This window comes from Arvicanthis niloticus, chromosome 29 (assembly GCF_011762505.2).
Source record: "Arvicanthis niloticus isolate mArvNil1 chromosome 29, mArvNil1.pat.X, whole genome shotgun sequence".
NCBI classification, from domain to species: Eukaryota; Metazoa; Chordata; class Mammalia; order Rodentia; family Muridae; genus Arvicanthis; species Arvicanthis niloticus.
Window position 1 is genome coordinate 5,800,869 of NC_133437.1, and position 16,019 is coordinate 5,816,887.

The window sequence follows — 16,019 nt, forward strand, 5'->3', positions numbered from 1 at the left end:
AACCACCTTTTTTTCGCCAGTCAGAATTCTGATTAAAAAAAAAACTCACATAGAGATTAAAATTATTATTAATTCGACTAAAATTCTATGCATTTATATTAGAGACAGTGAATGTGCTGATAGTTATATCATATAACTAAAAGTTAATTATTTTCTGACTCAAAGACTACTAGTTCAGTAGGTAGCTTAAAATGTGTACCCTATAAAAGGATCATAAATATGGCTATGAATATAGCTATAGATATATACTTATACCTATAGCTATAAAGATGATAGATAGATAGATAGATAGATAGATGGATAATTTAGCAGAGTAGTTTAGGGTAAATCATTTACATTAAACTAATAAAAATTTTGAGTAAAAATTTAATATTGAAAAATTGCAAACATTTTAATTTTTGTCACTTACTAATCTGAGTGATTGCTTTTGTTTATTATTGTTATTTAAGGCTTGCTAACAGCATTTCTGAAAATTTTGACTCTTTTTTAGTTATAGAGTGTTAATTTCTATATTACTTTATATCCTATGATACAAATGAAAACAAAATATTTTCTTTTTCTTTGTACATTTTACATTTTATTTTATTCTTTCTAGTGTATTACTAAATAGCTAGTTATATACCACATTTTTTTTTTCGTTTTTTGAGACAGAATTTCTCTGTGTAGCCCTGACTGTCCTAGAACTCACTCTGTAGACCAGGCTGACTTCAAACTCAGAAATCTGCCTGCCTATGCCTTCCAAGTGCAGGGATTAAAGGCATGCACCACCACTGCCCGGCTTTATATACCACACTTTTAATCAATATTTTTAGAAGCAAAAGAATAAAATATGCAAGTTTAATTACACATCAATTTTGAAGTCCAATATTACAGATACAGATATATGTTAGTATAGGACAACAAAAATGAGTTATTTCATTGGCTATCTCAGACAACCTCAAAGAAAAATCTAAGGTAATAAATAAATATTTGATTCCATCAGTTCACTTTTTTGCATTGCCATTACAATGTAAGAAAATGTTGTATAGTTATAGTTTCCATGTTAAGTTCTTATACTCTTTCATATGGTTCTCTCCAAAATTTGTTCCAAGAAATCTGAAAGTAATTCTCAACATGAAAGATTCAAAATGACATGTATGGTGCATTATATGTACTCACTGGTAAGTGGATATTAGCCATAAAGTGTAGCATAGCCACGATATACCCCACAATTGCAAAGAAGCTGAACAAGTAGGAAGGCCCAAGCAAGGATGCTTGAATCTCACTTAGAAGGAGAAATAATATAGTAATAATAGGCAGTTAGAGGGAAAGAAATGGGTGGGAGAAAAGATGAGGCAGGAATGTGGGGTGGTCAAGATCAGGTATGGGGAGAGACAAAAGAGAGGGCCATGAGAATTAAAGGAAATGTGTACTTGCGAGTGCTGGAGGTGGTTATGGGGTTTCTCTGGGAAGTCTCAGAGACCATGATGGGAAAGGCTGACAGGAGTCAGTGTATATGACATGAACCAAGATACCTAACAGTGGGGATATGAAACATTAAGAGCCACCTCCTGTAACCAGGCATGACAGTCAGTGGAGGGATAGGAACATCAACCTGTCCACAAAACTTTTGACCAGAACTTTTTCTTTCTAAAAAAAATGCCAGAATGGAGCAGAGACTGAAGGAATGGCCAATCAATAACTGGCCCAACCTAAGATCCATTGGGCATGCACCAATCCCTGACCCTTTTAATGATACTCTGTTATGCCTTGTACATATGCCTAGCATATCTGTCCTCGACCCAGTAATTAACTGAAACCGATTCATTGGCCCACAGCCAAGGATTGGATAGAGGTGGAGACTCTTATGAAAGAGTTGGGGGAAAGACTGAAGGCCCTGAAGGTGGATAGGAACTACACTGGAAGATCAACAGAATCTATTAACTTGACCTCTGGGAGCGCTCAGATAATGAGACACTATCTAAAGAACGCACATAAGCTTGAGTGAATAACATTTTGTCAATTAAAAAAGATAAGCCAAGTGGGTCATTAGTAAAGGAGTTATCCATAAACCTGACCATAGTACCCTTACTCTTTCTTTAAAATCAAACCAAATCATTGTTTAGTATGTGTATGTATATGTGTATATAAAGTATATGTATATGTATATGTGTATATGTGTATGTATATGTATAGATGTGTGCACATAAGAATGTAAGAGAACAGTTTGTTCTGAATTCCAGTTCTCAGTTTTGATGGCAAGAGAAGTTAATAGGATATGATGAATAAAAGCATAGAACATACTATTGCTATTTATATCTGACATTCTATAATGAAATAACTCAGTTTATACTGTGAGTATATGTTAATTAAAAATTTAATAGAAGAAAAATAAATAGATTTAGCTATGGTAGTATACATACATTAGTACTAAAGCAAGACTGAGGCAGAGAATCATAAGTTGAATGCTAACATCTAAATTCATTAAAATTGCAATCTGTAGGTTGCTTATTTGTCCTATTGACAGTGTCCTTTGCCTCACAGAAGCTTTTAAGTTTCATGAGGTCCCATTGATCAATTCTTGATCATAGACCTGAGCCACTGGTGTTCTGTTTAGGAAAATTTCCCCTATGCCTATGTATTCAAGGCTCTTTGCCACTTTCTCTTCTATTAAATTTAGTATATCTGGTTTTATGTTGAGATTCCTGATCCCTTTGTACTTGAGATGTGTGCAAGGTGACAAATATAGATCTATTTTCATATTTTTTTTTACACACAGACTACCAGATACACAATCACCACATACTGAAGATGCTTTATTTTTTCCATTGTAAAGTTTTGAAGTCTTTGTCAAACAGACAATTCACAAAAGAGGAATCTCAAGTGGCCAAGACACATTTAAAGAAATATTCAAAGTCCTTAGTCATCAGGGAAATGCAAATCAAAATGACTCTGATTCCACCTTATACAAGTCAGAATGGCTAAAATAAAAAACTCAAGTGACAGCATATGTTATCAAGGATGTGGAGAAAAAGATATAGCTCTCCATTCCTGGTGGGATAGCAAACTGGCAAAACCACTCTGGGAACCAACGTGTTCCTCAGAAAGTTGGAAATAGATCTACCTGAAGACCCAGTTATACCACTCTTGGGCATAAACCCAAAAGATGACCCAAGATATGACAGGGTAAATGCTCCAATATGTTCACAGCAGCCTTATCTGTGATAGACAGAAGTTGGAAACAACACAGAAATAAAGAATAGATAGAGAACATGTGGCATATTTACACAATAGAATACTATTCAACTACAAAGAATGAGATCATCATGAGTGTTGCAGGCAAATGGATGGAAGTAGAAATTATTATCCTGAGTGAGATAACAAACCAAAAAGAACATTCATGGCATGTGCTTACTAGTAAGTGGGTATTAGCCAAAAAAGTACAGAATAACTATAATAAAATTCACAGAACTCAAGAAAGTTAACAAGCAGATGGCCCAAGACAACATGTCTTGATAACACTTGGGCGGGAGAACATAATCACGGGACGCAGAGGGAAGGAGGGGCCTTGATAGCAGACGTGTGACATAGGTTAGTTGGAGGGAAAAAGGGGAATATGATCAGGTATGGTGGGAAAGATATGGGAGAAGACCTGAGGAACAGGAGAATGAATAGAATATGTAACCTCCGGTAGCAGGAGAGTAGGGGGACCCTCTAGAGTGTACAAGAGACCTATAAGGTAAGAGACTATCAGGACTCAAAGGGAAGAACCCTTGATGAAATGCCCAACAGTGAGGAGAGGGAACTTATTGAGTCTTCCTCCAGTAGAAAGACAGGGGATGAAGTGGAGGTTGTCCTCCCACAGTCAGAAACTCTGAACCAGAACTATTCCCGTCTAAAAGAACTGCAGGGACAAAAATTTAGAAGAGACTGAGGAAAAGTGAGCAGCCCAACTTGGGATCCATCTCAAGTGGAGGCTCCAAGGCCTGACACTATTACTGATGCTTTGGTGTGCTTATAGTCATGAGCCTAGGCACAACAAGCAGCTAACTGAGACAGTTGCAGATACTTACACCATTGGACTTAACTCAACCAGGGGACTCCTGTGGTTAAATTAGAGAAACGCCAGAAGAAGGTGAGGAGAGCAACCTCAGAGGAAGACCAGCAATATCAACTAACCTAGACCCCTGAGATCTCTCAGACACTGAGCCACCAATGAGGCAGCATACAAAAGCTGGTCCAAGGTATCCACACACATATATTTGAGGTCTGCCCTGTCTGACTTTAATGGGAGAAGAGGAGACTTGAGGCTCCAGGGAGTGGGGAGGCCTGGTGAGGGTGGCATTCTCTTGAATACAGGGGGGAAGAAGAATAGGATGAGAAACTGTGGGAGGGGACCAGGAGTAGGGCAACAGCTGGACTGTAAGTAAATGAAAGTAACAAAAAAGCCCCCCAAATTGCAACACAAAAAAACCAAATAATTACAAAACTAAAAACAATAAAATCTAAGCCACATGCTTAAACAAATTTAATCTTGAGCTTTATTTGACTCATTAATGGTCTTCAGTAATAAGTAATTTTATAACTCAAGATATTAAAAATATTCTTAGGGATATGTGGTTTGAATATTTAGACAATAAATTAAATATTATTGTAACTCTTATAATAAGGGTATTATTTTCAAACTATATTCCTTAAGACATATTTAAACTTATAACAAAATTGAGTTAAAAATTCAGGGCTCACATCATTCTTGCTGTCAGCATGCCTCTCCACTGGACTACATGGCTATACAGAGTGAACTGACTCTGGCTTATCAATATCAACCAAAATATATAGTTCACATTAAATTCAGTATCTTCTATCATTTGCAGAAAGGTATAATGGTATGCTGCCACTTTAATGAAATTCATACCATATGCACATAAGAGAATGCTGTGTAGCTGGAATTGCACAGCATTTTCCTTCTTAGGCATTGTGTTACTGAAAATTGCATTTTAATGTCTTATCCTCACCACATGGCATATAGTTCATCTCTTTTGAGTGCAAATAAAAATATGCTATCATATAACTGTTCTACAATTTACTTATTCATTCATTTACTGAAGGATATATGATTACTTCAAATTTGAGGAACTAATGACAAAACTACTATATATACATCTCTAAGTCTTGTTGTCTTAATTCAGTGGTTGATTATATACCATAACACACACACACACACACACACACACACACACACACACACACACACACACATTCTAAACAGGCAGGGTATAAAGATGAAGGCTATTTATAAACCTGAGCTTTTTGAGGAAAACTTGTGCTTGGTCTTCAATGATTTCTTCACTGTTTAGATGGTATTGGGCATCTGAACATCTGAAATCATAACATAACCACTCTTAGGAGCATAGTACTATTGGTATCAGTTATATGACCTAATAATAATTATCTGGCTTCAACATGAGTTTGTAAAGAACTTAGTCTGGAATATTAACAAGGAAAAGAGAAAAGAAAATCTCTCAGCAAAGGAGACTCAATTAATTAAAAATACACAATAATGGGCTCTGAAATAACAACTACATTTTAACCAGCAAGTTCATTAAACACTTTCCTAAACTCATAACCATTATTTTGCTTAGTCAGATGTTTTCTCAAAGGAGAGTTCATTCATTTTAACTGCTTAAGATACATGATGAATGAAGCAATTTGGCATTTTATTTACATTTTACCACTGATATTTTATTCAAAGGAGCACATTGTGATTTTAATCAGTTCTTTCATAGCACACAAGAACAATTCTTTATTTTACACTGAAAACTTAAGAGTTATGTTTTTGAATGATGCAGACTACAATAGCTCTAGGAATTACTGGAATACTTGATATTACATAATTAATTTACATGCAATCGATCTAAATATAACCTCAAAAACAGATTAAAGAACTCTCTGAAAGTAATGATTTTTCAGATAGCTAAATTACAAAAACTTACAACAAAGAATAATTATGACAATATTAAAATAATACAGTATAACAAAGAAGTTTTTTATTTCAAGGTTTTAGAGATCATATAAATCAAAAGAAACAATCTCAGATTTCCAAAGCACCACCTCATTGTTAGTTCTCAAAGTAACAAAGATCCTCTGTTTTTCTCCTTGCCTTCTGTGTTATTTGCAAAACACTAATATTATTCATCATGTCCTGATCAATTATTTAATTATATAATTTATGGTACTCCCATATACATATATGTGTACTATATTTTAAGTTACAAATTATTGAAAATAGGTAAATAAATAGACAAAGAGAAAAGAAACATATTTTAAGTAAGATACATATTTCTACTTTTTAAATTTATGCATATGAATCTCAGCTTCAATGAATGTATGACAGCACTGAATATTCTGGAACTGGAATTACAAGTAGGTATGATTCAGCAATTATGTTCCATGAGCTGAAGCAAAGCCTTCTGAAAGAACAGTTATTGCTGTTAACCTTTGAACCGTCTCTTCAGTTTCAGATAAGATACTTCTAAACTACCATTTGCTTGTTGCATTAGTTATTTTTTGTTGGTTTGCAAAATGCTATGACCAAAACAACTTAAAGAAGAAAGATTTTACCTTTGCTCATTGTTCTATAGGTAGGGTCCATACTGGTCGGTATATCATGGTAGCAATAGGCATGATGGCAGAAACAGAAAGTATCCTGATCACTTCTTGTCTGTATACGGAAAGCAGAGAGAACAAGAAGAAGATAAATGTAATAGACCCTCAGTATCCACAGAAGAAACATACTCCAGAAGGACTCTACATGCTAATATTTTTATAAATCCCCCAAACAGCATCACTAACTTAGGACCAAGTGTTCAAATACTTCAGCTTATGAAGAACACTACATTCATTTAAAAGACTATACCCATGGTGGTATTTTACATATCAACATCAGCTTCTATTAAGTTGAATAATTTATATCTTTTTCTAATGAAATTTCTTTGTCATCTGTAAGAGTTAAGAGTCACATTCCTTAACATATTATACTTGCTACCTTTTTAACCTTTCCTATTCGTAAGTGCTTAGTACAATCTCAGACAGTAGCTTTCAAATGAATATTTATATTATCTTTCTTCATTTAACAGATATTCTGACAATTGACATTAAGAAAATTAACTCATGCTGGAGATTTCTGGTAAAGAGATGATGAATATTTTTATTTTATTTTATTTTTATTTCGAACACGCTTAAAGATTGTTGTTTAGGTTTTAGTCATGCAGTCATGGCTGTTCTGATATCATGAGTGCAGCAGCAGTTCTGTTAGGTGCAAAAGATGCTGTTAATCTCTGTTTCTTTGTTACCTGTGGCTTCTACAATCTTTTCTCATCATCACATGGTGGCCTCTGACCTTGGGAATAGAGTTATATAAATATGCCATTTGTGGATGAAATCTTTTCAGACACTGACACTCTGCATTTTGATGAGATGGAAACTGCTCTGTAGAAGTACACAGGTTGTAGTGATCTATGGGTATTGAGATACAAACTTAGAGGGTACTTAGATACTATGTTATTATTAAAAGAATAATAGAAGTACATTCACCCCTAGAACTTTAAGCTCCCCAGTTTTGAATTCTTGGCCATATTTATAATGCCAGGAGTGTATTTCCTCCTTTGGCATGTGCTGTAAGTCCAATCAGAAAGTAATTTGGTCCCTATATATTATTCATCATACAGTTGTATCAAGGAGCATATTTTACCAGACAAGTCTTTATTGTAGTTCGCAGATGAATAAGACTTTTTCTAATAGAAACTTACCTAGTCTTTCTAGTAGAGTGAGGGTCAACACCAGCCTGTGTAAATGTAGATTTTATTCACCAGATGTAATTGTTGATTCAGAGGCTTCCTGCTGAATAAGCTTATCTTTTCCAGTTCTTTCTGAACTCTGGCTGGCTGTTTCCAGTCAGCTGTTCTGGCTCAAACTCCTCTCCAAGCAAACTGATTTAATCTGGCTTCTCAGTGAATTGCTCTGAAAGTAGAGTCTGTAAATCATGGTAACAAACAGGCATGATGGCAGAGACAGAAAGTATCCTGATCACTTCTTGTCTGTACACAGAAACTAAAGGAAACTAGAAGTTAAATGTAATAGACCCTCAGTATTTCAGCTTCTCAATGAATTGTTCTGCTTGTCCTCAAGCAAACTCTGGCAGTTTGTTCTAATCTTCTAATACCATTCTATGAATTATCCTAATGCATTCTGGTTTTAACAAATAACAGTGTCATTTTAATAACTGTAGTTTAAAACTATTTTACTGAAGATATGAGACTTTCCTCCATATGTTATCTTTTTTTTGAATTTCTTTGATGATCATTTATTAGATTACCATTCTGAGAGTTGTGTAGAATTTTTTTTGTAATATGTCTCTCTACATTTATCTCTCTTTCCTTTCTGTTTCTTGTTCTGTCTTTTCCTTTTCCTCTGTCCTTCTCTTTCTTTACTTTGAAAACTTTATTTAGCAGAGAATTATGTTTAACTAAAGTTGATGAGAAACAAACTATTCTGTGTGAAGGCTTTGATAGATGCATAGTTCTATTTCCTGTCATATGGATTTATTAACCTATTAAACATATGTATTTATTGATTTTAATATTTGATACAAAATATTTTCTTTATATTTTAAGTTATTTGAATAATACTGAATAACATATAAAGCTATGCTTATTAATATTATACATTCTGAAGTCTCTTTTTAACTTGTCTTTTACTTACTGCTTGTTCAGATTATCCAATAATTTGTCTTTTTTCTCTTTTTACAAACTTAATTATAAAAAAAAACTTTTCAATAAAAAAGGCACCTAATAAATGATGTTATAGTTTGTGTTGTTTAATGATATTTTCAGAAAATAACTTTGTAGATTTATTCACATATTCTAATTTGTATTGCAACATATTTAAGATATCTTTGTGAATCTCGAACCTCTAACATGATAGCTCAATATTCTGTTACTGAGTTACATAGTCCCATATTCTTATTTTTATTATCATCCAGTTTAATTAATACAAAGTATATTCATATAAAACAAATATTTAGCTCTTACATATTTTCAAAATTATATACTTTTGCTGTTTTATTATTTGTCATGTATCACAAATTTCATTATATTTTAATATAATAAAATATTTACTAATACTTTTTAACTTTAGTTAAATGTATTACATTTATTTTCACTAACATGTAAATATGTGGGAGATAATCTGATTCTATTGCAAATTCAATTTTACTATAGGCAGCTTCTAAAATGATTTAAATCTTAATAACTGGTAGACATTTTTGACTTTACTAACTTTTTCTCTGGAATCTTTAGAATTTCAAACATTTAAAATTTTATTATCTTGGAGAATATATGCATATGTGGCTGTTTCTTTAGTTAATGTTTTCTATTAGTTTTAGTCTTTTAAATTTTCTATAATTATCTTATAATATTTTTGTATCAAAATCTAATTCTAAGCAATGAATCCAATCCCTTTGTACTACTGTTAGTTTTTATACTCTACATACAACATTGATGGGAATAAATTTCATGTTTAAAATGTTTATATATTTTTGTAGACCTATAAAAATGAAATATGTACCTCCATTTTTTGACATTTTGTGTTATTCCATTTTTCATACAATCTGATATTGCTGCAACATATCACTTCTATTATGTATATCCATTACAGTGAGATTTCTGGGCAAGATCAAATTGAGTTCATTCTAGCTCCTGTCTAGATCTCTGCCATTCCCTAAACCCAGCCTGGGGTTGAACTGTGCACCTGTTCTCTTTGTTGTTTTTATTTGGTCACATCAATCATCATGTTAGTTGTCAATACTTCTATAATAATTGTGGCAACAGTGGTCATTTCACCGAACAAAACTGTTACTGAAAAGAAGACATCATGTAAGACTATATTTTAAAATCTACTTTTCATCTAGTGTTGTTTACTTGCATAATTTACAGAATAAAATGTAAAGAAATGATATGCTATGAAGATAATCATGCAGAAAACATATCATTCCAAATCTTATATTCTTCAACAAATAGCTTGTTGCAGAGGAGATCAAGGATCTGAGATTTGGTGAAGTTACAAGGGCAAAAAGACAAGTTCCTAGAACTGGCATGTGAGACTACACAGTAACTTATTAGAAATAAATAAATTACAACTCAGGGTGGTATTAAAGTTTTACCTTTGCAAAATGTTTCTATTAGATGAAAATACTGCTACTATCAACAATGTAAACATAATTCTCATACAAATATTTTTAGGCTTCCAGCAAATTAGGAAGATATAAAGTTAACATTCAAAAATATTTTCTATAAACCTAACATAAATTCACTGAAAAGGGTTATTGATATAGTAAATCTTCAACCCAAATAAGACCAGTCAAAGAAAACACAACTCAATAATTATGGATACAAACTGCGTGCCTAGATTGGGCAGATTAACACTACACTACTCTATTACCCAGCTATGAGATCCCTTATAACTTGCAGTTTTTCCAGGCCACGTGCTTCTCCTCTATTGTCCTTCCACCTCTCCTCCTCCATCATATTCCTCTCTCTCCTCTCCCCCAAACCTCTATTTGTTCCATCTCCCCTTCTACTTCCCAATCACCTGCTTTAGCCTTTATTTTACAAATTAAGGTGGGCAGAAGGTTCACAAGAAGTCACCTGTGCACTGATTCACTCCTCCTCTGCAGCTCCTCTCAGGAAAGCAGAATTAGCATTAAAATACAAGACCAGGGCTATCCACAAAAGGTTATAAAAATTAGGAAGTAATGAAGTAAGAGATTGAACAGATACTAGATGTAACGATCTCCCATGTACATTGCTTACCTAATTGCATGGATCATTAAATAGGCAAACATTCAGGCTGTGGTCAGAGAAAAATTATACTACATCTGAACAACTGGGAAAAAATGTATTGTTGACTTATGGCATAGAAATGGGTAGTGAGAAACCTGAAAATTTAGGCAGTATTTGTAAGCTTGGAAGGCAGAGAAATAGGTCCTCACTAGGTTTTCAAGAAAGCAAAATCCAGTGAGATTCTTTGATCATAGATCCTCAAATCTAAAAGCTCTGATTAATTGATATTAGTTTTTTGCACAATCTTTTAATATTTGTTATCAAGCAATGGTACTCATGAAAACCATAAAACAAGTATTCTCAGCCTCAGTTATATAAGTATAAGTGGTAAGAAAACAATGATCTTAGAAATCTTCTATATTATGCTCTTCTAGTCAGTATTTAACAACAAATTATATCACAACTGCCATTTTATGTCCTCAAAAATTCTGCATTTGCATTAGCCAGTAACATAATTTCATTACTTTCATTGAGCTTAAAAATCATTAGTAAAAATAGAAACATAGGAGTCTCTAAAGCAAATTATGAAGAAATAAGCAGTGTTAGTAGAGTTTAAAGTGTTTCACAAAGTTGAAGATAATATTTTTAATTTTTATTTTTGAAATTAAAATATATAAGTATATAATTTCTCTGCTTCCTAACTTTCCTCAATTCCCCTATCCTCCTTTACTACCTTTCAAATTCATGGCCACTCTTTTTTATTGTCACACATATATGTAAATGCATACACACATATATTTGTGTATACATATATATGTGTATACATATATACATCTATATATGTGTATACACATATACAAACATATATATACATATATACATATGTGTGTGTGTATTCAATTTACTCAGTCTATTTAATGCTATTTATATGTGTATACATTCAAGGCTGATCAACTGGTATTAAAAGAAGCAATGAAGAGTTTTATACCTGGGATAACTATTTTTTCTTTATCTAAATTTTCTTAGATACTGCTTTTCCTTGCTTAGGACTGGGGCTTTGTAAAATTCCCAGCTTCCCTGTAACTATGGCTACTCATGTTTTCTTTGTATAAGACATTACTTGTGTAGACATATGGTTGCGGTATAATGGATGCGTCTTCCCTTTCATTTCTAGTAAGGAGAATCTCTCACTCAATTTTCTGGTCCTCTGGCTCTTAAATTTATTCATTCCTTCTTTATCAGTATTTTCTGAGCCTTATGTACTGAAGTTGTGTTAAAAATGAGTCCATTGGACATAGACACCATATGATGACAATTGTGGTTTTCTGTAATGTTCTTTGCCTATTAAAAAATTAAGTTTCTTTGATGAGGAGTGTAGGCTATTATTGCATATTGTAAGCTTTCATCACATCTTCTGGTAAACACAATAATTTTTATTCTTTGAAAATTCCATACAAGTATACAATGTATTGTGATGACATTGAACTCTAAGCAACCCCCACTCCTGCAATACCTCCTTGTTTTCTCTACGTCACCCTCCCTGGCTTCTAGTTTAGGTGGAATACTTACTGGGAAAAATGCTGTACATAAGTAGAGCCATTTAGTCATAGGCCTTACCTATTAACATATCAGGAAATGTATCAGCAAGGAAAACGGTATTGCAAAAGTGATAGTAACACCAACAAAATGGTTAAGCAATGGATAAAACAAAATCGAGTTAATCATAAAGAAGTGTGGGGTAATACCTTTGACATAAAAGCACCAAGACAGTCAAAAGGTGGCAAACTGCCGGGCAGTGGTGGCGCACGCCTTTAATCCCAGCACTTGGGAGGCAGAGGCAGGTAGATTTCTGAGTTCGAAGCCAGCCTGGTCTACAGAGTGAGTTCCAGGACAGCCAGGGCTACACAGAGAAACCCTGTCTCAAAAAAAAGAAAAAACAAATGGCAAACTACCTTTTAGGTAGGCATTATACTCTTCCTCAACAACTTTCAAGCAAACTCTTTCAGGCAAACAACTCAATCAAACTGTCTCTGCAAATCATTTTCCTGACCATATATCGGCCAGGGATATTTGTATGAAATTCAAATTAAATACAACAACAATAAAATCCATTGTTTTTACCAGAAAGCCATAAGCTGTAAACTAACATGACAGCTTTTCTGGTAGGTGTTTATGTCTGCCCAGGAGTGGAGGTAGGCTGTGATCACACTCCATTGACAAGCATCTTGCAGTTTTCAGTTTCTGCCTTTACAAACTACCGATTATGAAGGTGGACTCCATCACCAGTGATCTTCAAGTTTGCCAAAACATTATGGATACCTGTCCTGTTTGGCTTTGTGGCAACTTGACATAGGCAGATTTACCTGAAAAGAGAGAGAAACAGGACTGAGAAAGCATTTCCATAAGACTTAACCTCTATGCCAAATAAACCCTTTCTAGCCCAGGTCTTTATCAGAGCTATAGAAACCTAACTAAGATATTACACAGCAGTCCCTCCAACACATGCTAAGTGTTACTTAAATATTAACATTTAGATTTAAATGTTACGAAATGTATTCACACTTATAAAATGATTTTTATCCAAAAATTATTTGCATTAATATGTATGGAGAAGTGCTTGTATACTTGGCGATATAGCCCAATCTGAAGAGATTTTCTTAACCCTGGTTCAGTTCTTAGTTCCACAAGAGAAAAAAAATGAGAGATAATAATAAACAGAGTAAGGAGAGAAAGAAATAAAGAATTATTTTTGTAAAGCAGAGTAAACTTAAAAACCTTTAATTCAAATCAAGTATATAGATTTCTGAACTTAGAGACAATGGTAATCCCAAAACCTAAATGGAAGAAATCAGTCTAAAATGCTGCCAGAGATACACCTGTGAGTCACACACATTATTTAGTGTGTGGCCATTTAGAGTTTCTCAGAGTATTACATAAAAAAAGAAATATCATCTTTGAAAAAAAGTTAAAATTCATAAATCCTGAAAAATAAGAAAATTTTAACTGATAACTTTTTCTTTCGTTTTTATTTTTGCTTTTTAAGAATGGCTTCTCTGTGTAGCCCTGGCTGTCCTAGAGTTAACTCTGTAGACCAGGCTGGCTTCAAACTCAGAAATCCTCCTGCCTCTGCCTCCCAAGTGCTGGGATTAAAGGTGTGCACCACCACTGCCTGGCAACTGAAAACTTTAAATATGTGATTTAAACACTATTTTTTTTTCCAGGAATCTGAGGTAAAGTGGAGTACTCCAACTAAGCCAGGAAAAATCCAAAATCATATATATTTATTTAACTTGTGATAAATCACAATATTATATCAAACACACAAAAAATCAACATAACTTAAAATATTAGATACAAATATCTATTTCTGGACTCAGAAAAGTAATGAAAATAGGAAACACACTCACATCCACACACAGTACACATTTGTGCACAAACATATGCATGCACATGCACACACATGCACTTACACATACCCATTCAGACACACATATACACATTGGGTACACATACACAAGAAATGCACCCATGCACACACAGAAATACATATGCTAACACACATTAACTTACTTTTAAAGAAATCATATGCAAAGAGACATGAAGGACTGATTTAATAATGTTGTCACAAGAAAAATACATGTGCTATTGAGGTTTAAATGGCCTTAACATTTCCGAATGGAAGTTAAATTTAGCATCTGCCAAATGAGTGAGCATCTTATTTACATAGGAACAGACTTACTACATATAAAGTATATGTAAGTCAGTTTCTATATTAATCTCCATGAAAGAAATATGACTATCTTATTGATATGCAGAATGTATGCCAGAATGGTGACAGTCAGAGCAAGTTCAAAGTCATAGTAAATGTTGTCACCAGCTAGTGTAAAAAATGTACAATTACTTGCTATTCTCTTCCTGTTTAAAGGTCTCTACTACTGTCTTTTCCCTAGGCTACTTGTTCACTCTAGCTTATTATCATTACAAAGTATTAAAATGGATCAGCTTTACCATATTGTGTTCATATTGGGCAGGATGTGTTTTAGACAGCTCACTGACAAAGGTTTTGCCAAAAAGCATTTATTTCTGAAGTAAAAATTACTATGCTGCTTGATTTTGAAAAAAAAAAAAAGCCTCTAAATTCTATGCTTGCAAATTTTCCTTTCCTGATAACTCACTTAATACAAAGAATTCAGAGAGAAGTGAACAGTATCAATTAATATCTTCTAATGCCCAACTAATGTCAAGCATGACTCCAATTTATAACTAAACTATATTTTTACATTGAAAAATTCAATTACATTTACTGACAGACTTTGAAATGCCACATTATTTATACTGGCAAACTTTGCAGGCTCCCAGTATATTTATTAACATTCTTTCCACAGAATAAAGCATATATACAATACAGATCACTGCATTCTTCATTTTTTAATCTTTCAAAGTGATATGTATATTTACCAGAGCAGTAAGAGCCAAAAGTCCAAATAGAGGTGTCCTTAATGTGCAATTCCTTTTAATTCCCCAGGCAACATGAAGTAACCTTGACATTTTCCTATCCTTTCTAGCTATAGCTTCCCATTCTCACTGTTTCCCTCAGTTCTTCACCCCCAGCCCCTCCCAAGCCCATCCCTGTTCCTACATGCGTGCAATACATCTATAGGGCTGCCGTGCACACATCAACAATTTTGAGTTGTGAAGAGGTTCAATTGCCACATTGGTGACTCAGTTGCTACCCACAAATCATTTACTGGAATAGCTTGAGGACATGACAATGACAGAGAGACATCTGTTGGATAGGTGGGAGGGGTAAGGGGGCTATTCACAGCTGGTGTTCATCCTGCTAGCCACTAGGCTACCACAGTGTCCTTGTCCTGTAACTTCCTTCCCCCTCTTTCTACATGCGCCCTGCTGTCAGCTGCCAAAAGATATCTGTTCTCACCCTTTGCTTTGTGAGAAGGTGCTAATGCATGACTTCAGGGTATGTCAGAACATACAGCACTCGCTAGTGTTTGGAGATGCAGCCAACCTGACCATGAGAAAAAGCAGTGAGTTACTAGAGAGTGATTTTGCTTGCAAAGCAAAGAGGGAAAATAGTGAAGGGCAATTCCTTTTCTGTTCTTTTAGAAATTGGGGTGATGGGTGGCATGGCTAGATTGACCAGGAGGAATCCTTTTTTATCTACCAGACATCTCTCTATTATGA